Raw genomic sequence first — 24318 nt, 5'->3', positions numbered from 1 at the left:
AGCATCAGAAATTATGCTGTTTCTTTGAACGAGGAAAAATCCCTATCATGAAATCTTGCCTTTGTTCAACTTTGATTTCAGAAATGCACGACGGCAGCCGACTGTTTTTGGCCAAACACCTGTTGTCTGTTTAACAAGCGATGTAGCCTGAAGTTGCTGAAATACTTCACTTGTTACCTCAGGGTAAGTGCAATAACTGTGAATAGTTAAATTTTAATTAACTGTTGAAAGAATCGTGGATCACTTTGGTTTTGTTCTACATCACTCTGTGATTGGTTAAGAAAGTTTGCGTCTTTTTTTTAACCAACCAGGTTCAAAATGAAAACCAATCGCAACTGGTCCCTCGTTTAAAGTTGTTCAGGGGGTTTTGGTGTTCACTTTGAGTTCCTATTGGCTCCTTGCAATATTTCTTTAGTTCTGATTGGCTGTTTTGACTACATAAACTTTTGATCTTTACAACATGTAATCGAGAAGCGCTCTTGGATGGTAGGCGGGTTTCCTTTGATGCTGATGCCTATTCCCCAGTCTTTCATAAGTTTGTCTCGGTCGAATCACGCGATCTGAGAACAAACTGAGGTCTGAGAACAGACTGGTTTGGGGGGTAAAAATCGGAAGGGAACAATGAGGGTCCAAAATAAGAAAGTGGAATTTAGAGTGCCCAAAGCCCACCCACTGAGGAGTGTCCATCTACTCCTTAAAGATTGTTCCTTTTTCTACAGCTAAAAATTGTTCCAACTTCTATAGGTAGGTCGAGCCACCAAAACGAGTCAATGTTGTTTGGGACGCTCTGAAAGGGTAAATACATAGGTAGGCTTTGTGAAATGGAAACTATCGAGCGATAAAAATGGGGTTTCAAAAGTTAGAAAAGTTGTAAAACCACGACTCACGTGACACTTCCGATCGTGAAGATTCCCTTTCCCATAAGGCAGTGTGTGCCGAAAGACGAAGCATAATCTTCTTTGTAAGATTTCTAGTAATCATTGTAACATGAAATAAAATCTGACGGTTTGATTTGGTCTTGTGACTAAGAATCAGTGTTTTGTATAGTTCCTCGCAGTCTGTTTCACGTCACCAGCACGCTAACTGCACTTTCCTTGCGTTATTCTCGCATTTAAGCAGCAGATTGCCCCAGGCTAATCGCGGTTTTCCCTTACGGTTACCGAACTTTTACTGCTCTTTTCCCGTAGGTTATCCGCATTTTATCCGGAGCCTTATCTGGCAGTTTTTTCCCGCAATTTACTTGCGCTTGCCTCGCAGTTTCCCCGCCCATCCCACATACTTTCATACACCTGGCAATAAAGAGAAAAATATAGCCCTCTTGAGCAGGCCATCGAAATTGAAGAACATCGAGTGTTCGAAATTGAAGCTGCAATTTAAAGAATGCCCTTATTGTAACTCGATGATGGTTTCGAAGGGAAAAAATAAAATTTGGGGAGTGAAACTCCGGAAATTCGTCGTGGGAATGATAATTGATTTTGAATCTTTCAAAATAGAGATAAATATTAGATTTATCGTCCCTCCAACCGGTACTACAGACATATAAGCCTGAGTGAAAACGCATTTTATTTCCTTCGCATACACAAAATTCCATATTACAAAAATATATAGGAAAAAATATCTCTATTCTTAACTTCAGACACTTTTCTTAGTTAAATTTTCTTATAGTGCCTCAACAACTCCAATTCTTTACAATAGCTCATGAACACATCTCCGCATCTTTCGACCCATGAAAAACTTCAATAAGTTACCAGATCTCTCATTTAGTAAGTGTGCTATGATTGTTCAATTTAACGGGCCGTTTTTCCCTGTGTTTTGTGACTCCAGAGATATCTTAGTAACCTCGTTTTCCAGGTTCGTATTATATGTTATGCCTTTTTCGCTCGTTTTCTCCGTTCGAAAAAAAAAACTCGGTCTGTAACTTACAGTACGGACATCGAACTCGGTTAGTAAGTGGTATTTCAGTTTCTCTATTTCACAAAATAAGCGGCCTAGATTTAAGTACCGGTAATTATTCATTTACACACACGTGAATGTTAATGAAACTAACACCGCGTTTTTGATTTTCAGTTTTATATTATAAGTGATATTAATCGGAGACACTTTGTGAGGGTTACAAGTAATGCTTTGTAGGGATCAAGAAAAACCTAACCATATTTGGCAAATCAATCTTGCCTTTCATCACCCTACCAGCTGTTGAAAGTATCCGATAATATTCTTTGACTTCATTATGTCTCGTATGTCTCTGTCTCGTAAATTTTGAAAAAATTCTGAACGTGAAATAAAATTATTGAAAATTGCAACCTCGTCAGGAGAACGGATTTTTTTCAATTCCTCAAATATTTTGAAGCTATTAATATAATAAGGCTCAAATAACCGTGACCTCTATAGTCTCACTGCTTTCCTGATTTTCCGGACTTTTTTCGTCAATTTCCTCAGCTTTCATTGCACGAGCCAGAAGTTGCATCCACCTGATAAGAAATAAAAACTCTCCTTACAGTTTTCCGCTTATTTCTTTGGATTAAGGTGTGGAGAATCTGACAAAATTCAGCCGTAATTGTCAGCAGTCTTCTCCTGGAACAGTTTTCTCTATCTACCCCCTGCCATGGTATGAGAAATCATTCTTCAATGCGCTCTTCAGTGTAGTTATACTAAACCACACCGCTGGAGATCACACCAGTTTCTGTATCAGAGAGTAACAAGTCGCAATGACTACCGCACCCCCACCCACCTCTCGACGGGATTCTAGTCTATCAAAAGTTATCCCCTTTCCATCCCCTTCCGTCCCAACTCCCTCCCCCCCGCCATTTCGCCAGGTCTTCTGACAATGTGCTGGTCTTCATTGGGGTGGACAGAGGAACTTAATACTTAAATTCTCCGGAGTCGATTCACAACGATCTTCTACCTATAATACCCATACATTATCCAGCAAACAGGTAATGAGCATTCTCAAACTTATCAGGTAGAATTATCATCTTGACCCGTCAACAAATTCCCGTAACTAAATTACAAGGAAATGTGTAGCAGCTGGAGGAGAGAATTAACAATCAGATTTTGGGAGCTAGAACCCAGACCTCGCGATTTGAATTCTAGCGCGGAGACTAAAACATAAGTAGAAATATCACATCATAGCGATCTCTGATTCATTGACAAATTCTGACTAGACACGTATACTGATTAGCAAGGAGAGTTTGAAATTTCGTCAGTTGTTATTACCTTTGCATGTTCTCTCCATTTTCGGCCTCGAAAAAGTACACTCGTAGGTTTTTGTGATGTACTTTAAACACATTTTTTCGGCCGTCCACCTCGTCTGCCTAGAATGGAAAATGTAACAAGATACATAAAAATACTTTTGCAATGATGCGTGTAAAATAATTTTAATGCGACATCGTAAAACAGCGCGTGCTTAGAACACAGAGGCATTACTTGTTGCAACAAAACAAACTTTGCCATCTACTGAGAGGCTTTGCAAGAATATCAATTTACCATAAAAGAAGGCATACAAAAGTTAAAATCTTATTAAAAACCGTGCCAAGTTTGGTAGTTCAGAAAGAGAAACACTGTACTGTCTACACGATTTACATACATTTTATGCTTCGCTAAAGACTTGTAGTAAAAATGTCGTAATGTAATAAGTCATCGCAGAGAATCGAAAGCACTTAACTAAGCGATTGTACGTCGTAAAATCAGTAGTCAAGTGATCAGAGTGGCCAATCAGAATAAAGGAAGAAATCACGAGGAGCCAATCAGAACTCAAAGAAACAACAGGCCAAGGGCCTGAAGCAAGGGAAAACGCGGTTGACGCACTTTTAAGAAAGGAGATTTTCATGCAGGGGTTCATTTCACAGGAATTACACGGTGCTGTCAACAGAACTTACCTTAGATGGCTTGTCTGCATTGTGACCAGGGAGGGGGAGGTTAAACTCTGCTTTTGTGTCCTGCATCAAAGAGACACAAATACTTTCAATGAACTCCACCAAAGTGGAGTTCATTGAAAGTATTCGTGAGAATCGCAGGGAATCGAGAATGAAACGAGAATCGAAACGAGAATCGCACAACCAGGGAAACACAAACAGGGAAACGAGAATCGCAGGGACCGCTGGTGGAAGCTTAAACAATCTTGGCGCACGCATGAAAAACAAACTCGAGCGATCGAAGAAATAAGTTTGATTGTTGCACTCGCAACAAGCGCTATCGCGTTTTCTTTTTTTTTTTTTTTTTTTTTTCTCAGCCTACTTAGCGAAATAGTTTCCAGTTTCCAACCTAAAAAAATTCAACGAATTTACAATTTAAAATAGGTTTAACTTGTCTTGGTAAATTTCTCTCTATTTTACGTCTAGCTGTAGTAATGCTACCACTGATTAAGAAACACTTCCTGTCAGTCTTCGATAAAGTTAAAAGTACCTCAAGATGTTGCCTGCCAATACTGGAAAACTGTTGTTACTAGTATTGCCACAATGTAAGTACTAATACTGACTCGGAAGTGATCAATATGGTACTGATACTAATAATGCCTTTACATTCTAGGCCTTGTACCGCAACAACACAAAGTCACTCGGAAGCACAAACCATATCTTCTGCCAGCTTTTATCTCCTTTGGCCTTGAAATTCAAGTATCTACTGTGCCAGATCTTTGATTCCTGGCCGATTTTCAACACACTCTGACCCTTCCCTTCCACTTCCTTGACTGCTTTCTCGCTGGAGCCCTTCACAAGAACACTGTGACAAATTTCGCTAACCTTCTCCAGTTTCCCATTCTCATACTGCAGCGGTGCTTTGAAACCAGAACAATGTCCGCACACCACCCGTCTACAGGCGCGAAAATGATGTCTCCGACGAAACTTCGTAAACAGGACGTCTCAAAGCATGCACTTGCTCACTGCTTCGTCTCGTACCCAGGCTGGCGCTTTCTTTCCCAGGTCTCCCTCTTCCATGACTTCAAGCTTGGTCCCTCTTCGATAACTCTCTCTTTTCGTTGTCAGTTCGTCCACGGTCTCTTTAAGTTTATTCACCCAAGCTTCTTTCTCCTCGGCGGACGCTGCGGTGAAATCCATGACTCTTTGTTTGCTTACTATACGAAAGCAATTCTCTATTTCCAGTTCTTCGTCCACGTCGTGTACTTCCATTCCGTACAAGTCCATTTCTACTTTCACTTTGTAGTTGTTTGTGCCAGGAAACTTTGCACAGCAAAGGAGAATGTTGTTGAACTGCAAAACAAAGAACATGGTCCAAATTTAGCTTCTACTACCCTTTTAGAGTAGAAAGGGGCGAAACGTTTAAAGGCGAACATTACACTTTGCGGCTTTTATTGTAGTTATCTTAGACTAGGTTTACTCTGGAGGAAATTGTTCCGGATTCGTGATGAATCCGAAACGTTTTAGTACCGGATTCATTCTGCCGTTTACACGAAAGTGGACGAATCCGAAATAAAAACTTCCCGGTTTGGTCGTGTCTCCGGAGATTTTGAATCCGGAATTTAAAGTGGGAACTTTGAATCCGATAACTTTTGAATCTGGAAAGTTTTGTCGTGTAACCGCGGATATTATTTCCACCTGCAATCTTTTGAGTTTGCGGTGAAACCAAAATGGATCTGGTGCTAACATTGCTGGCGGTCTCCGTTGCCTAATCTTGTTGCATGTTCAGGCGATAAATTTTATCATGTGTACCGCAGTATTTCTGAAGAAACGCAAATTATTATTGCAAGGAAGTTTAACGTCAGCCACACTTAGTCGCCGACGACGTAGACTGCTTGGCATCTGTCCAACTCAAATTTGCCTCAGTGGCATCTGGATCTACTCTAGCCATTTTTGGGGGAGGCATTTTCACTTTGTCGATCGAACGACGAAACAACACTGGGCTTGGTAACCATTCCATTTCGAATGTTCCCGGAGTTGTCGTTGTGTGTAAACGGTCAGGAATCCGAATATCCTTTCAGTGTAAACGCCTACGAATCCGAATACTCCAAAATTGATGAATCCGGAAACATTTACGAATCCGGAAAACTCTCCTCTAGTGTAAACCTAATCTTAGATAATTTATTCCCATTGTAAAGTAAGTCGTATTTCAGCCGGCCCGCGGGCTGCAATGATTTTACTCCCTTATAAAGCTACTTATCTATCTAAGCTATCTATCTATAAAGGCGTTCCAAATATAACCAGTTTAAGGAGCTAGTCCCGAACTAGAACTCTGAACTGCGTGCTCTCCAGACATATACATATATTTATTTAATAAGTAAGTTTTAAAAAATATGCAACTGTACAGCTGACGTGGACCTACCACTACTAAGTCTAAATAAGGGAAAACAGAAATTTACAATACAATTGTCATAAAGCTACAAATAATATACAATACAAGTTAAAAGAGAAACCAGATAATTTGAAAAATATGTAAATTCAGGGTTCCTTTTATAATTTGTAGGGCATTCCTTTTGGATGGTGATGTCCCTGACATAGGTCTTGATAGAATTTATCTTTCTTTTAAAATAGACAGGGTTTTCAAGCTGTTTAATAGTGTCAGGTAAAGGAGGAGACGGGAAATATAGTTCTAAGTTCTCATTCGAGAGAGCGACAATCAGTGCTCGACACTAACTTTTCAACTCACTAGCCAAGTGGCTAGTGACATCTTACATGTTTTTAGATGTTACGACAATTTCAGTTTGTTTACTAGCCAAACTGGCTGGTGGAAATTGAAAACCACAAGCCAAAACTGAATTTCTACTAGTCTGTGGCTAGTGGGCTACTGTGTCGAGCGCTGGATAATGTCTGACATTAGACAGAGGGCATCGCAGATACAGAGAATTCTCTTCATCAGTTTTATGAGCATGGACACATCTTTTACTTACCAACATGAATATTCGTTCTTGATGACTGTCTGTCGTCCTCGCCGCAACCTTCTTAACGCCTCTCCCCCAATCACAAATTCCTGGAACGACAACAATGATGCAAATTTACGAAAGCCATCGAAAACCGATTGGGATATAGAGATTACTCCATGGAAAATGCGCGCGTACGATTTTTATTCGCGAGTTGGGGAGTATCAGAAAACGAACGAGTGAGCGCTGGGAACGAGTGAGTTTTCTGATACTCCTCAACGAGTGAATAAAATCGTACAAAGCATTTTCCATGGTGTAATTTCTTTATTTTATAGATATTGATATTTTTGAAAAGAAAAATTGCTGGTGAATTTTAACAATTTGGGCGCGCATGTTTAGAAAACCCATTCAATTGCTATTATCAAGTAAAATATAAAGTTCTCTTTGTCTTTTGAAATGTTTAATGAAGATAACAAATCCAAATATGTAGACGTAAATGACAACTTTTAGAGAAAAAAACTTGACTTAGATTTACAAGTCATAAATGTCGTAAATCAGAATGTCACTAAATCATGAAAACAGGCAGCGTCATACGCTTTTACGCTGAATAACACAATGCAAACCTTAACCGATATCAGTCAAAAACAGTCTGCAACTTTCACGAAAATTCAATGCAAACTTACAGTGTACATAACTTAGTCATCATCGGAGTCGCTGGATACTCTGATTCTCTACCACTGATGCTTTTTCGTAATCTTGTCCTGCTTTTGTGCGAACGCTTAAAATGAATTCACTCAAAAGTTCATTCAGCTCGGCGGGAGGAATTTCAGCTATTTCACTTTGTCCTTCTCCTTTTGTTTGAAGGAACTCTGTAAACAAAGCAACATCTCGTTTCGTTTTCTTCGCTGTGTTCTGGTTTTCCTGTTCTTCAATAAAAGTCTCAATGGAACCTTCCAAAGAAGCAAACCTTGAACTAGCCATGTTGGATTCAAGAGTCGGAGTGAAACTCGCGGGGCACGATTGTGCACTAGTGAATTTTCGTCGTTCGCGTTTGTCATTGGGCGAACGACGTTTTTTCACAGCGAAAATTCATCGTTTGCGTTTCCTATTGGCTAATGGATTTAACGTACTAATTTTACGCGGGCTTTTTGTCGTGTGTAAGTCTCAGTATCTATGAAATAAAAACCAGTTTCAAACGATTGAACAAGACACTCACACGACTAGCAGTTATCAGCAGATAATCATCTCCTATTCGTTCCTGGATTTCCAAAAGAGTCTTGAATCGCTCCTAGTTTTAAAGAAAATTACTTTAACTATAAAACTGTTATCATTATGATTAATATCATTAAGGTATAGTGAAAAGACATTACTAGTCTAATTTTTTTAAAATTTGTGCAAAACTCACTCATTTTTCAGCATTTTATACTTTCAATATTTATGAAAAAAAAGATGATGATGATGATTTTAGAAGTATATTGGGTTACTCTGGGTTCTAACCAATCAAAGACAGCCCTGGACCAATCAGTTATTTAAAAATTCCCCACAACTCTGGGATTTTTAGCGGCCCTAAAACATCCAGTGTAAATGACGTCAGAAGCATATTACTGACTTTTTTAAATTGTAATTAATTTGGTTTTGTCAACCAAGTTGAAATTGTAAATTGGTCACCTTAAAAAGAGTTAAAAAGCTGACGTTTCGAGTGCTAGCCCTTCGTCAGGGCGAATGATTCGCTCTGACGAAGGGCTAAGTCACTAAGACCCTATTTACAAGCAAGGAGGGTAACCCTTGTGCTAGGGTTACCCTAGCAGGCGGGTCAAAGATAGCCCGGGTTTACAAGCAAAATCTCACAGATAGGGTTACCCTACCACCTGGGACAACTTACCTATGCTTGGTAACCGCACGCATTGTTATCAATGTTCAAAGGGTCTGGAAACAAGTAAAAAGTTGTCCCGGGTAGGCGAGTTATCCCCAGCAGAGCGTTTACAAGGCAGCTAGGGTTACCCTACCGCTAGGGTAACCCTAGTGCTCAGCTTGGGTTACCCTAGTGCTAGGGTAACCCTAGCTGCCATGTAAACACGTCGATGAAAAAAAGAAGAAATGTGGGAGCGTTAGGGTAACCCTCCTGCCAGGGTAACCCTAGCACTAGGGTTACCCTACCTGCTTGTAAACAGGGCCTAAGTTACAATTTAATTCGGTAAAAGAAAGGCAAGGAAAGATTGCCACCTAATCGACACGAGGAAGAAAAGGTTGGCACAAAAAAATTACAAGCAACAGTTCTGTGCCTCAGAAAAAATTCCAGATTTAACTTTAAGACTTACCGTTTTCTTCATGCTGTCACTGGCATGCTGTGCTGAAGCAGAGATGATTTTTAAAGCATCTAAAATAAAAACAAAACAAAAAAAAATTGATTTTGACAGCACCTCAAAAAAAGAGGGGAGACAGAAAGAGATAAAATTTGGTTGGTTGAACCGTATGGGAAAGATGTAAGGAATTAAGGAAAAAAGAGGGATATTTCTGTAATGAATCCCACCACATCAAGATACAGGCTAATACGTCAGTCACCGATACTTCTCTGAAACTTGTCACATAATGCATGTTAGCACAGGCAGCCCAACCTCGATATACGATTACACACGTTTTCACTTTGCAACAGTAGAAATATCAGGGCTAAAGGAACCGAGGTCCGCTATTGTTTTTAACCTAAATCTTGGATAATTTTTGTTTTTTAATTACCATCATATTCCCGATAAAATCCTTATATATGTTATTGCTGTGTAACAACAATAGAGTACAGACAGATTTACTGAGCTTTGGCTTGGGCCACCTGTGAAACCTCCTCCTTCTGATCCCCGTAGGGAGGGGGAGGGTGGGCTGGGGGTACCCCGGTATAAAGGCTAAAGCAAAGGGGGAATTAGCCTTACATCTTTCCGTCATGAGAGGATGTGGGTGTTACGAAACAAGAAAAAAAGGGTCAGCATACCTGAAGTGTTCTTCAAGTCAGGAGAGTCCTGTGGTAGCTTTGCGACATAGTCTGAATAAAGCAATGAGTAAAAATATCAACAAAGTACAGGGACAGACAATTCTCTTTTCCCGTCAGACTCAACATACAGAACTGAAAAACGTTTTTTTTTTTCGCGGGCGCACACATGAAACCATGGCACTACTAAAATACCATGAATTTTTTTTACACAGGTTGAGACGTAAGCAAAGAGGTAAAGATTGAAACTTTCGCCACAGATTGTCCATCACCAGGGGTACAAAATATCTTTTGCACTTGACCAGGTTTCATTCTTGCACTCTTGCCGAAATTTAGCCGCTTATATACAGTGGTATTCAGTCAATCGCGAAAATGCATTCACGCACGTTAGCGAACAGTTATGTCGATATGTCTACGAGAGGTTTCAGGCGGAAAGACTTATTCCCACTCGCGGCTTTACCTCTCAGTGTTTCAAACCGCGCACAAAACCGCCAATAACGCAGGGAAAGCGCATTTCAAACAACAGAGATGAAAACGGCCCATCACATCGAAAGGAATTTTCAAAGCCGCAAAAAATTGCAACCTACATAAAGCGGGGGATAAACGGGTAACCGAGCCTCGGTTGGTTTCGGTGTTGCATCTGATTGGTCGAGAGGGTAGTGTGGCTTCTGGATAATTCATCAAAAACGTGAGGAGACGTTTTACTTCCAGTAAGAAGATACAAAATTAACTTCTGATAATCTCATGGCACCTAAAAACGACATTAATTGCTCCACTTGACTTGGTTGTTGTGGATAACTTTTGCGAGACATAATAGCAAAGCATGTTATTTTTGCAAACGTGTTATAAAACGAAAACCGACGAGAGCTCGATGTGAAAAACAAGAAAACTTCCTAAAGCGTGGGAAAACGCCAGCGATCAGGTCGTGATTGGTTTTAGTTTTGAACCTGATTGGCTGAGAAAGCGGCGGAGGTTTTCTGGACCAATCACAAAGCAAAATAAAGCAAAACCAAAGCAGTCTCGGGTCACTTTGGACGCTCAATTGAAAATTTCTCTAATTGTGTGACGTACTTGGATTTCCTCAATAAGAGTCGCCATAGTTGGTGACTTCTTTATCCAGGATGCTAAAGTTACTGTTGCTTTGTCGAAGTTTCCAACATACAGTGTATAGTTACATCTAAAGAAGCACAAAATGACAAAAACAACATTATAATTGGAATTAATAAGGCTTGGGAAAATGGAATCAAATGATAGTTTAAATTGACGGTTGTAAAAGACAATGATCTATACGAATTGAAATTATCCATTTTTTTTAACCTGTAAAAGAATTCACTACAATTCGAGGCAACAACAGGATTCAAAGCCATGATCTACACCCAAACATCAGTATGGATATTCTCCATACTGTTCTCTATACATTTCCTTAGATGCTGACAAGGAGAATTTGTCAAACAATCAAGAGCTTCTTCAGGGCTCGACACTAACTTTTCAATTTACTAGCCAAGTGACTAGCGACAGCTCAGATGTTACTATAATATCGGTTTGTTTACTTGCCAAACTGGCTTGTTGGAAATCGAAAACTACACGCCAAAACTGAATTTCTATTAGTCTGTGGCTAGTGGGCTAATGTTAGTGTCAAGCCCTGGGTTCACTTCTGGATTGTGAATCCCTCAGATAAATAACATGACGTAAGAATGTGCAAAAACGAAATTAACAATGTGTATGCGAAATAATTTGAAAAACACTTGCCTTTTTAGAAATGGAGCCAATCCTTTTAGAATATTCCCAATTTGGTTATTGGTGCCCCTGATAAAAGTAAATAAATAATTATTCTAAGTCAATAAATGAATGAAAACCTACAAGCCAGAGAATCAAGCAAATTCATCAAATACATGTTAAGAACTGATTGACTGACTGACTGACTGACTAATTGATTGATTAAATAATTGATTAACTGACTGACCGATTGAATGACTGAGTGACTGACTGACTGACTGACTGAGGGACTTACTGACTCAGACTGACAGACTGACTGACTGACTGACTGACGAAGTCACTGACTGACCAAATGATTAATGGATTAATTGACTGACTGACTGTCTAAATGACCATTGAATGTCTAGCTGAATGATGAACCGACTGATGAATAAAGCGGGTAAGTTTCTAGCCTAAGAGAAACTGGAGGCGTGATGGCCTCATGGTTGACTCCAGATCAAGTGGTCTGGGTTCGAACCCTTGAAGGGAACTTTTATGTTGTGTTCTTGGAGACTAAATGAGAACTGGCGAATTAAACACTGGGGTTAGGGTTCGACTAGCATTCCATCCAGGGAGGAGTAGAAATACTCCTAGTCGCTTTATGCTACAGAAACTGGATTTAAGTGCTGGCTGGATGGGCCACTTGGCTCATAAACAGGCTTTTATCTTTCTACCTTTCTAGAGAAACTGTGGTGCTGGGTCCATGGGGAGGTATAACAAGACAATTTGGTTTTATCAGCTCAGTTGATAATGTAGATTGGCCACCATAAAGAGATTCTGAAGCTAACATTTTGAGTATCAGCTTGTCCAAAGGAAGAGCTGAAGAGACACTTGAAATATTCTTCTCAGAGCCCTTCTCTATGACCAAGGGTTAACACTCAACATGTCAGAAACCCTTTACCGTGGTCAATCTACCAAGGCTGACCAACTCATTGCAGCCTTGAAGTTGGGAGCACTCTTTCTATTGATGAGAAAGAAGCACTATATAATTCAATTCCAAAAATGAAACTGGATGAAGGCTTACTGTCTTTGGCTTCATTAAATATTCATTAGATATGTATTAATTTCTTAACTTTGATTGAATATATCTAGTAACCAAAACGTAAACATAATTATACCATTCTTTCATCCTCACCTCCAACTTAGGCAACAAGAAATCTCTGTGTAGTTGGTGAATAGCTTGAATGTTGGAGAAAATGTCATTAAGAACTTCCCGACAGAAGTAAAAGCCTTGTTGCACAGCACTGGTTATTAATTTGCTGGTAAAAGACCTATACATGACATGAAACAAATAAATAAATGTCAAATATAGACCACTTTCATAAATGGCTGCCAGATTAATATTCATTTGTTTAAATTTAAATTAGCCCTTCTGGCCTCGTTTTCCAGTACAAAATTCAAAAGAATACATTATCTCAAGCGAGGCCAGAAGGGCTAATTTAAATTTAGGCAAAAGAATATTAATCCGGCAGCCATTTATGAAAGTGGTGTATACAGAACCCTTTTTAAATAACCAAAACCCGGGTGAGCACCAGGGGTAATGAATATGTTTTTAGTAGTTATCATGGTACTCAATCATCAAATTGTAGACAAATAGAATCGTATTGAGTTTTCTTTCAAAGCAATCAAATCTGAAATCCAATTTCACACTAACCCTGGCCTGGGATTTTAAAGGAAGCCAATAAGATCAAAGTCTTCCCCACAGCCATTGTTTGATATTTTCACAGAAAACTTTTTCTCCCTCTCTGTAGGAAAGGAGTTCATTGAATGACAAATTTACAATTGCTCCAATCAAAGTTACGTACTTTGAAAATTGTTTCCAGTAAACAAAAGAAATGAACATTACAATTGTACCCTGTTAACAATAGTTGATAAAATACTGCTAACTAATATTTATTAAAATGTTAAAAGTAATGATTAAAGCCAGATCCACAATTGCAGAATAAATTTTCATCAAAAAGTGTTCCATACATAACCACCAAAATGACTGCACTGACACAACATTGACTGTTTATTGTATTTGAAAGATGTAACAAATATATAAGATAAGATTTTAGTGAGAAACCTTGTATCTGGTCAGCCCCCTTTCAAAATTTTCTAGCTAAATTTGATTACAATAAATGCAATAGGAGTGTTTCTCTTCCCTGCCTTTGTTTTTCCTTCATTAGGGAAATTGTGTAGTCCCTGTCTAACAAGTATTGACTTCATTTTTTACGCCTTACCTGATCAAGAAGGTGCAGTCTTCTGACATAACTGTAAATAAAATAAATCAATTAAAAACAATTAGTTTTCAAAAAAAACAACAAAACAAAACAAACAAAAAAAAAATAAAGCAAATCATTTCAGTAAAATTATCTCAAGATCTGAGATGATCATTTGTGCTGGTAGGGCTCTGAGCTCAACTTTTTTCTGTTTTCAATTGGTGACCCAAATCAATAAAAGGTAACTGGAAAGTCATGCAAAAGAGACTCTTAAATTCCATAAATCAAAGAAAGCTGGAAATCAGTTTTGGAGGTTCATACCATTTCTTAAGGCCTGGTTCAAAGGACAAGTAGATTTTTCTAATTAAAAAGTAAAATTGGCCTTGACATTGACCTTGACATGGATATCGACCAAACGTTCTGACCAATCAGAATGTCTGGTTTGTTTCTTTCTTTGCACTGAATTAACCCAATTCTGCACTGATATAACTCTCTTCTGCACTGAATTAACTGAAAACTGGATTCATCTTACCCAATCAGAACTGAGAAATTTTTTCATGTATATTATTAAGATTTAAACAACAAGAGCATGTCTCCGAATTTTTTATTTCTAAATACTTTTTTTTTCCAGAGCGATCTTTGTATGATCAATCCACATTTTTTTTAATCCTATTTCAAAATGTTCTGTACCTTTTCACTGAAATTGAATATGGCAAATCACAGACGCTTTGGTCCCGGGGACGGAGGAACACATTAAATGAGCGAAAAACAAAATTTGCTGGCAAGAGTAGTACATTAATAACCCCATACATTAATTATGCATTCAGTCTTTGTTCAATGATCTGTCCTTTGATAGCTTGCCACATGGTTTAATTTTAGCCAAACTTGCTGCCTATGGTATATCATCCAAAAGTTGTGCATTTATAGGTAATTACTTAACTGATCACTTACAGAGAGAAAAATTAGGCGATCAATTTTCAGATTGGAGTCCTCTTCTTAGAGGAATTCCTCAAGGGTCTGTATTAGGTCCCCTTCTTTTTAATATTTACCTGGATGATTTACTATTATCTAGTCTTCAGTCCAAAATAAGTTCATTTGCTGATGATAATCAGATCTTTGATATTAATAACGATGTTTCCCTACTACATGGACAACTACAAACTGATCTTGTCACTGCTCATTCTTGGTTTTGCTCTAATGGCCTTGTGATGAATCCTAATAAATGTGCTACCATGTGGCTGGGTAAGAGCAATGACACAACTATACCCTGTTTTTCCATTGGGAGACAGGAGATCAGTTTTGTGGGGGGTGTTAAGCTACTGGGTGTAACCTTGATCATGACTTAAAAGTTTAATGAACATATAGGTAACATAGCAGAGAAAGTTAGCAAGCAAATTCAAGTTTTACAAAGACATAAGAAATAAATTAACATCCATGCCAAGGTTAAATTATATAATGCTTATCTTTTGCCTCATTTAAATTATTGCTCTATTGTATGGCATCATTGCAGAAAAGGTAATTCCGACAAATTGGAACAACTTAATGAACGTGCGTTGCGCTTTATTTACAATGATGATAAAAGCTCGTATGAGGAATTATTACTGCATATTAAGCATCCCACTTTATTTAATAGAAGAATTCATAATATTTTAACATTGGTATTTAAAGCTTTGCATGGGTTGGTTCCAGAATATATTTCTAGGTTATTTACTTTATGCAACTGCAAGATTAACCTGAGAGGGGATAATATTCTTATGGTACCCAGGGTTAATACCACTAGCTATGGCCTCCACTCATTGGCCTATCAGGGTAGTAAGCTATGGAACTCTCTTCCCAATAACATAAGACTGCTACACGAATTAAGTCAATTTAAATCCAAAATTTCTAAATTGAAATTCGACTTGTAGAATAAACTTTACTTAGTTTTCATCTTGTTTAGAAATTATATTTTAATATCCTTTGCTTTAGAATTCTATTTTGTATTTTATATATAGATAGTATTTATAAAGGTAATTGCACTGAGTGGAGTGCAATTTGGGCTGAAATCATACGCGTGATTTCAAAATTGAACAAGCGTGCAGCGCAAGTTCAATTTGAAATCACAAGTATGATTTCAGACCAAAATTGCACCACACGAGGTTCAATTACCACTTTATTACATCCATTTTGAAATCGCCCCAAATACAGGACTTGGTCAATTCAAGTAATTTAGTGATGCAGTACTAAGCCGGTTTTTAAATAAAAAGCGGAACCTGAAATGCTTTTACACCTTATTTTGTGTGCAAAACAGAAAGACTGACATCATGTGTCAAAAACTCAGTCAAGCGTAAAATGATGCGATTTAGAGCAAAAAATGGTGCGATTTGGGAATAAATCGCACCAATTAGTGCCAATCAGATTACAGGGACCACCAGTGATTTCAAAATGGATTGTAATAAAGATAGTAATTAGATTAATTTTAAATTTTGGTCATTTGACTCGGAGATATTAGCATGTATTTGCTATCTTAAATTCAAGTATAAATAAAGTTATTGTCATTGTCATTGTTATTGTCATGAAAACAATAGCGATAACAATAGAACTCCGCAGAGACTAGTTGTCTTTGTACTCAAAATTTGGATTTTTTCTAAGTTTTTTTTGAAACAAGGTAAATTCGACACGTTTGTAATCACATTTAGAATTGTGACTGGCTTGTGTCATTCCTCACCTTTGCTGTGTACACAATTCAAGGGGGTTTTGAGTCTTTGTTTCCTCGACAACTTTTTGCCCCAAATCGTGCATTTGTAATACGTTCGATTCATGTCGATTATTTCTGCATAAAGTGAGTTCACATCATTATTCATATCAACGTCAGAACGTGGATCCAAGGGTATCCATCGTCCAAAAGGCAGAGCAACGTTGAGATAAGTCAGGATGTTCTACAATCCTGTAAGCTTGTACGCTTCTCTTGAGACTGCAGTCGGGCAAGCCAGCGGACTCTCTTAACTAACCAATGACCATTCCCAAAATACACACGTGATCATGCCCGAGCAGAAACAAAGAAACTTTCAATTAGCGCTCATCTTTGAATGTACTTTTCATCTGTCAACTGCGATTACGTTGTTATTTCTCTTCTTGACTGATTAGCTTAAAACAACATCCCTAAAAAAGATGGGTTTTTACCGTCGTTCGATGGGAAGACGAGAACGGCGTGAGTGTTTTAGATGAAAAGCAAGTTGTTGGCGCCGTGAAGTTAAAAGAAGGGACAACTGTTCACATATCGACTACATAAAAGTACAAACAAGTGACAAGGGTCGAGGGGCCATTTATAAAGCTACGATTTTGAAAGCTGGTGGTGAGTATAAATTGCGATATTCAGTACATGATCAAAACTGAGAATCGAATCGGTGAGTTGCATGCGACAGTTTCTTAATCTTACGCTTAAAAATGAATCAAATCTATCAGTAAGTTAAAGGTTTCAGGATAATTTATTTTAGTCACGTTGGACAAGCTGCGACCCCAGCAAAAAAAGACGCAGCTGCTAAGCCTGCAGTTTAGGATAACTATATTACAACTTGTTGTTACAGTTACAACACGATTCTGATGAAAAAATCAATTATTTAACTGTTATTAAGCCCTAGCTTCACTCCCAAGAGTGTTAATTGGGTCAAAATTGAGTAGAAATCTTTGAATTTCAGTTTGCAGTTCTAATCGCAACAAAAACAAACAGTATACATGAAAATGCTGCTTGGCAGCTTACATTTGAATGCTAACGCATAAGTGTTTTATCCAAAGAAATTACAACCACAAAAAATTAAGTCAAAGCCTGACTCTCACAGGAAAGGGTAAATACCATTTGTATCATTTTGTGACTGATAGTATTTATTGCAATAAACATAATTCAAGTTAATTTATTTCATGGAAAGGAATCAACCGATTTTATTCACAATTTTTGTCAAACCAAATTGAATGATTGATTAGGACTATTTTAAATAAATACCTGTAATCGAGGATAGTTTTTATGAAGTTTTCTAGAAAAGAAAAATAAATCAAATTTCACTGTAATATTACTACACGTTGATGTTAATAGACCATAGAATATAAAATATTTTACATCTAAACCTGAGTTAAACATGTAAATAAATTTCATTTGACTAATTGAATTTTTAGTTGGAAGTTAATGCATGTATTCATTTTATATTTAGTTATCTCAAAGTTTTCCTTAAATTCCCAGTAATTCTTGAACATTCTTAGAAATTCCTGCAAATTCCTAGGAATTTCTGGCAAGTTTTTAGATTTATAGTCTTTCAGGGAAGTGATTGGTGCTGTGAGTTGGAATTTCTACGAATTGCTTAGAAATCCAAGTCCTGTTGGCTATGAACTTGGAATATCTGGGTATTTCTAGATTTTTAGAACCAGAGTGGTTGCAATTGGGAATTTCCATTCAGAATTTACCATGAAAATTCACACCTCTTATTTCTAGCAATTCCTAGAAAAAATACTCAGGAATCTGTGGATAATCCTAGGAATTCCAAAATCCATTTTGTAAGGGGGGTTCAAAAGGGGGTTAACCTTGATCTAACGTAGGTTAACCTTGGTTTTAAATTTCTCGAAACTGACAGAAAAAAATGCAAATGAAAAATTCCTTTGCAAAGCTACTAAAAGTAAATTAAAATTTTTATACTAACTCCAGTGTAGGTTAATTGTGTTTTGAACAACCTGGCCCAGCTAGTATTTTAAATGCCAATGCAGACCCTTTTCCCCATTCCCCTAGTGGAGGACATTATTTTCTTTACAGTTGGGGACAGGGGTTTTGTTTCTCATCAACTGAAGCAATAGGCTAACTGACTATCCTATTTTTTTTCTTTTTTTGTAACTTTTAAAATTTATCACTTCAATCTCTGTAACAGCCTATTTCTGCCAACAACCCAATTGAACAAGAATCTACAGTCAGTGATATCAGCAAACAAAATGCAAACAAAAAAGAATCCTCTGATGTGACTGTCAGTCTCAGGGAGGCCAATCTTCAACAGAACAACACGATGAAGCACTAGTCCCACCTGCTTCTTTCAATATTGAATCTTCCTTGAACAAGAAGGACTTGATGGATCGTATCAAAGACACCATTTATGGAAATTGTTCTAAGGATGCGATAGGATTTTTAAGGGGTGAACTGCCACATAGCAAATAATGTACATCATATCATAATTATGCCTGCCAAATTTCCAGAGTCAAATGCATGCAATTTTTCTAATCTTCAATAATAATAATATTATGATAATAATAAATGTCTTCATTGCCCATTAGATAAAAATACGTATCTAATGTTACAGGATGAAAGGATTAAAAGTTCAGCTAAATTATAATAAAAAGATTAAAAATGTGAGAAACTAGTTACATATATCTGGCATAAAATATCATAAAAGGTTGTATTTCAAAATTAATCTATTTACAGATGTGTTCTTATAACATTCTGTGTTTATCTTGGGCATTTGGAAGTTTTCACGTCTAAGGTTGTTGGTTAAATTGTTTTTTTCGTACGGTAAGCTTACCTCAGAGGGTGGTTATCAGGCTGTTTAACTTTTTAAAAAATCACTTTTAATTGTGTTTTCTTGGAGTAATGATCTAGTCAATCTCATTACCCAAATTTCTGAAAATCTTACAAGTTCTGAACACTATCAAAGCTTTTGCGAGGAATCAGTCAAATCAAAGTTTAATGCCTTTACGTGGGGCATGGTTACCCATATTGCCCAAGCCAGAGGCTCATGTATGAAATGCAAGACAACAACCCACCCATCCCACCCCAGGGGAGGACATCCATCACACAGTAATCTCTTGCGTGGGGAATTAATGTCTCCTACCCCTAACCCTGCAGGAGACGGGACCTCCATTTATTCGTCCCTATCTGAGAAGCGTAGAATATCTAACCATTTCAAGAAGTTATAAAAAGGCAGCATATTCTTCTCAATTATTTTAAGACCTTGAGTGTTGGTCCGGGCAGGGGAAGCTGTAATTCTTGATGTCATCTTGAAACCCAAGGTTAACCTTGTAAGGTCCCTTTTGCTTGCATTAGTCATGCCTCATATATTAAACATCAGTATGCATATTCTCCATACTGTTCTCTAAACATTCCCATGATACTCATAATGAGATTTTGTTCATCAAAATGTTAGGTTGTCCTTTCAGCCTTTAAGGCTGGTTTTCATAAGCGACGGAGTCAGAGTCGTAGTCGGAGTCGTAAGAGCGCTTATGACCTGGTGAAAATCGAAAAACGGAGTCGTAAGCGGAGTCATAAGCTCGACGGAATCGGAGTCGGAAGAATCAGAACGTTTCCATTTTCTTCCAATACTGCTTATGACTCCATCGCTTACGATCTAGTGAAAACTGCATTGTCAGAGTCATAAGCAGAAGCGGAAGAATAAACCAATCACAATGCTTTATTCCAGGCCCGCTAAAGTACAAATTTTGGGCGCCAAAGACAACATGGCGGACGACGAGCAACTTTGGCTCTTATTAATCATTATTTTGCGCAGGCAGAGACAATACAGGAATAATATCGTTCGAAAAAGAAAGAAATTTTGGGTTCGTGATATCTATCAACGTCGAGCAGCTTAGGAAGAGTATGCTAACCTCGTCAGCGAACTACAACTTGGTGATTGTGAGTTGTACTTTCGGTAGGTTTCGAGTATTTTAACTTTTAATTTCGTAATTTTACAGTAAGCTTACACGTTTAAATTTGTTATTATTAGTCATTTACAAGCTCTTTACGACTGTGATAGATTAATTGAATTCGCGCGAGCTGGACACAGGCTGAATTAACAATCGATTACATGTTTAAGAGTACGTGCGTTGTACTTTTAAGAACTGTAGAGGAAGCACATAAAAGTAGTGTAAGCTTCAAACTCTTTTATGTTTCATCAACGGCTCTCAGGTCCTCTGAATTAACAATCGATAACATGTTTAAGAGATTGTACGTTGTACTTCTAAGAAGTAAAAAGGATGCTAATAAAAGTGGTGTTGCTTTTAAAAGCATAACCAAACTTAAAACTCTTTTATGTTTCATCAACGGTTACTTATGGATTCTAAGCGATGACTCATAGTCTTAAGCCCTCCCCGCCGTTTTCTCGTAAGAAATAACAACAATGCGCTAAACGACAATTTAACGTTTTCAATAAGAGGCCGGTTAATGTTTCTGCAGAGGGCATACATCTTCATTTCCTTTTGAAAAGTTTCTTAAAGCCCTGGAACTCTGTCATGTCTGTTATTAGATTGACATGATCCAGCTATGTTTACTCAAAAGCCTGTCAAAGAGGTTCTCAATAGCATTGTGCGAAATCTGCGATCACGTGACAAAAACGTTTAAAAATAATTGACCCGGCAATCTAGTTTTACTCAGTTAAAATTGAGTCAATTTCGATCCTCAAGGTTCCGCCATTTAATTTCGATTAGATGTGGGTCCTCAAAATGAAAACCGTAGCAGTCCTGACGCTGTGTTTTTCGTTGTCTTTGGTAAGTTGTTCATATAAAGCTTGAAAGAGATCACTTTTCGTTTCGGAACCAGAAACGCTCTAAACCAAGTTGTTAATCCTTTAACTTCCTTGAGTGAATAGGACAGAAGTTATCCTTAAAATAAAGGAAAACATCAATTGGGAGATTATTAGTTGATACAATACCAGATTCCCCAAACTAACATCATAAGAATTGTATGGCAGAAGGTAAGGTGAATTGGTAAACATGATCTTAGGGCTAAAAGAGTTTAAAGATACTAGGTTAGAGCGGTAGTTATCGATAAGGCTAAGTGGTGCAGTGTAACTAAAATGTCCTGGTGTAATTCAATTTGATTGCCTCCAATTTCTTTGCATAAAAAAACACGGGGGTATCGATACTAACTGGACGAAAAGGAGGAGAACATATTTTGTGAAAAGGAAAGATGTAGATGATTTAACCGTGAGTGACAGTTTGCGTAGAAATTTTATTCACACACTGATACTAAAACGAAAATTTAAGCGATCTGTTTTGATTTTCAATTGCTAAAGGGATGATTAAGGTTGGAGTAAACCGACGGATTCAACAGAGTTAGCAATCTCAGCTTAAATAACGATACTCTTGATTTAGATAAGATTAAGATGTAGGTGTAAAACTCTTCTTAGTTGGAAATCAAACTTATTATCTTTGTTAGGCTTACTCCAGTTTGCCGAAGTATTCAGCGTGCGACACTTTGGTAAGTCTAGAACTTTGACATTTGCGAGAATATCGCCGTTTTTCTTAAGCTCCTAACCTAAAGCTGTTTTCTTTTCATTCCCAGGAAAATCCCAATTGTAACTGTGCACCGGGCTTAGCCTGCAAGGTAACACGGGAAATTGACATAGGAGAACAAACAGCTGAAGTGAAGCAATGCATGCCGATCAATGAGCCCATCGTCGTCGAGAAACTAACTTGTTGATGTCAGTGAAACTTTTGGACCCTGGCAGTGCAGTACTGGACCCGGCATCAAGATTTTATCCTGGCAAGGTGAGGAAACTGATAATGAAAAAATGAAATGAAAAAACAGAGAAAATAATTGTGTATTTTGTCCTTGCAAGGTTTTCCTTCTTATTTCTATTGGATCAGAAACTGTCAGAACTTAGGCAAAAATTTGAATTATTTTTTCCTCGCTGCGTTTAGAAAAACTTGTAGTCGAGAGAGATCGTGTTACAACGGTTCTAGCAAAACTCTGTTTTACCTTATAATAAGAATTGTTTTTCTGGTCTTTTGGAAACATCAGAAATTATGCTGTTTCTTTGAACGAGGAAAAATCCTTATCATAAAATCTTGCCTTTGTTCAACTTTGATTTAAGAGATGCACTACGGTAGCCGACTGTTTTTGGCCAAACACCTGTTGTCTGTTTAACAAGCGATGTAGCCTGAAGTTGCTGAAATACTTCACTTGTTACCTCAGGGTAAGTGCAATAACTGTGAATAGTTCAATTGTTATTAAGTGTTGAAAGAATCGTGGATCACTCTGGTTTTGTTCTACATCACTCTGTGATTGGTTAAGAAAGCTTGCGTCTTTTTCCCAACCAACCAGATTCAAAATGAAAACCAATCGCGACTGGTCCCCCATTTAGAGTTGTTCAGGGGGTTTCGGTGTTCGCTTTGAGTTCCTATTGGCTCCTTGTAATATTTCTTTAGTTCTGATTGGCTGTTTTGACTACATAAACTTTTGATCTTTACAACATGTAATCGAGAAGCGCTCTTGGATGGTAGGCGGGTGTCCTTTGATGCTGATGCCTATTCCCCAGTCTTTCATAAGTTTGTCTCGGTCGAATCACGCGATCTGAGAACAAACTGAGGTCTGAGAACAGACTGGTTTGGGGGTGTAAAAACTGGAAGGGAACAATGAGGGTCCAAAATAAGAAAGTGAAATTTAGAGTGCCCAAGGCCCACCCCCTGAGGAGTGTTTGTCTACTCCTTAAAGATTGTTCCTTTTGAGATAGAATAAATATATGAAAATCATATATTTTGAACTGCGGTATTTGATACGTATGATGGACGATCCTCGCAGTAGATAGCGCTATTTGAGCAATAGCGAAATTCAGACCTGAAAAAAATCAGGCTCGTACAGGCCTGATTTTTTTCAGGTCTGAATTTCGCTATTGCTCAAATAGCGCTATCTACTGCGAGGATCGTCCATCATACGTATTGTTCCTTTTCCTACAGCTAAAAATTGTTCCAACTTCTATAGCTAAGTCGAGCCACCAAAACGAGTCAATGTTGTTTGGGACGCTCTGAAAGGGTAAATACATAGGTAGGCTTTGGGAAATGGAAAATATAGAGCTATAAAAATGGTGTTTCAAAAGTTAGAATAGACCACCGAAATCTCACTGGAAAGTAAACAGGCATTCACACTCACAGGACTCTTCGTTTATTCCGCTACTGTAATGAACCCGATCTACTTTCCTAACCAGGCATTATTTTTTTATTCAACTTTTAGAGCGTGCATAAGTGCGGCTGTCAGGAACATTTGGTTTGTAAAACCACGACTCACGTGACACTTCCGATCGAGAAGATTCCCTTTCCCATAAGGCAGTGCGTGCCGAAAGACGAAGCATAATCTTCTTCGTAAGATTCCTAGTCATCATTGTAACATGAAATAAAATCTGACGGTTTGATTTGGTCTTGTGAGTAAGAATCAATGTTTTGTATAGTTCTTTGCAGTCTATTTCACGTCACCAGCACGCTAACTGCACTTTCCTTGCGCTTTTCTCGCATTCAAGCAGCAGATTGCCCCAGGCTAATAGTGGTTTTCCCTTACGGTTACAGAACTTTTACTGCTCTTTTCCCGTAAGTTATCCGCATTTTATCCGGAGTCTTATCCAGCAGTTTTTCCCCGCAATTTACTTGCGCTTGCCTCGCAGTTTCCCCGCCCATCCCACGTACTTTCTTACACCTGGCAATAAAGAGAAAAATATAACCCTCTTGTGCAGGCCATCATGTTCATAATCACAATACCCGCGGTGAGTGTTCGAAATTAAAGCTACAATTTAGAGAATGGCATTATTGTGACTCGATGATGGTTTCCAAGGGAAAAAAAAATGAAAATTGGGGAGTGAAACTCC

The 24318-nt window shown here is 38.0% G+C and overlaps 2 pseudogenes across 2 annotated transcripts in view; one reads left to right on the top strand and one right to left on the bottom strand.

Annotated features, from left to right (window-relative positions):
• Positions 1-1545: 1545 nt before the first annotated feature.
• Positions 1546-24318, bottom strand: part of LOC148731781 (FYVE, RhoGEF and PH domain-containing protein 4-like) — a 102849-nt pseudogene continuing 80076 nt past the window's right edge. The window contains exons 7-14 of the transcript XR_016002055.1: positions 9789-9839; positions 9127-9185; positions 8006-8096; positions 6839-6897; positions 4518-5204; positions 3876-3935; positions 3214-3311; positions 1546-2468 (exon numbers count right to left, since the gene is read on the bottom strand). The product of XR_016002055.1 is annotated as an FYVE, RhoGEF and PH domain-containing protein 4-like (transcript). The remainder of the gene's footprint in view (positions 2469-3213; positions 3312-3875; positions 3936-4517; positions 5205-6838; positions 6898-8005; positions 8097-9126; positions 9186-9788; positions 9840-24318) is intronic.
• Positions 16762-23876, top strand: LOC148731787 (uncharacterized; annotated as a pseudogene). Its single transcript, XR_016002018.1, has 6 exons — positions 16762-17075; positions 18631-21229; positions 21900-21941; positions 22026-22231; positions 22558-22659; positions 23694-23876. The product of XR_016002018.1 is annotated as an uncharacterized LOC148731787 (transcript).

Source organism: Stylophora pistillata, chromosome 5 (genome assembly GCF_964205215.1).
Source record: "Stylophora pistillata chromosome 5, jaStyPist1.2, whole genome shotgun sequence".
In the NCBI taxonomy this organism is placed as follows: Eukaryota; Metazoa; Cnidaria; class Anthozoa; order Scleractinia; family Pocilloporidae; genus Stylophora; species Stylophora pistillata.
The sequence above is the reverse complement of the archived record's forward strand: the minus strand, read 5'-3'. Positions and strand labels throughout refer to the sequence as shown.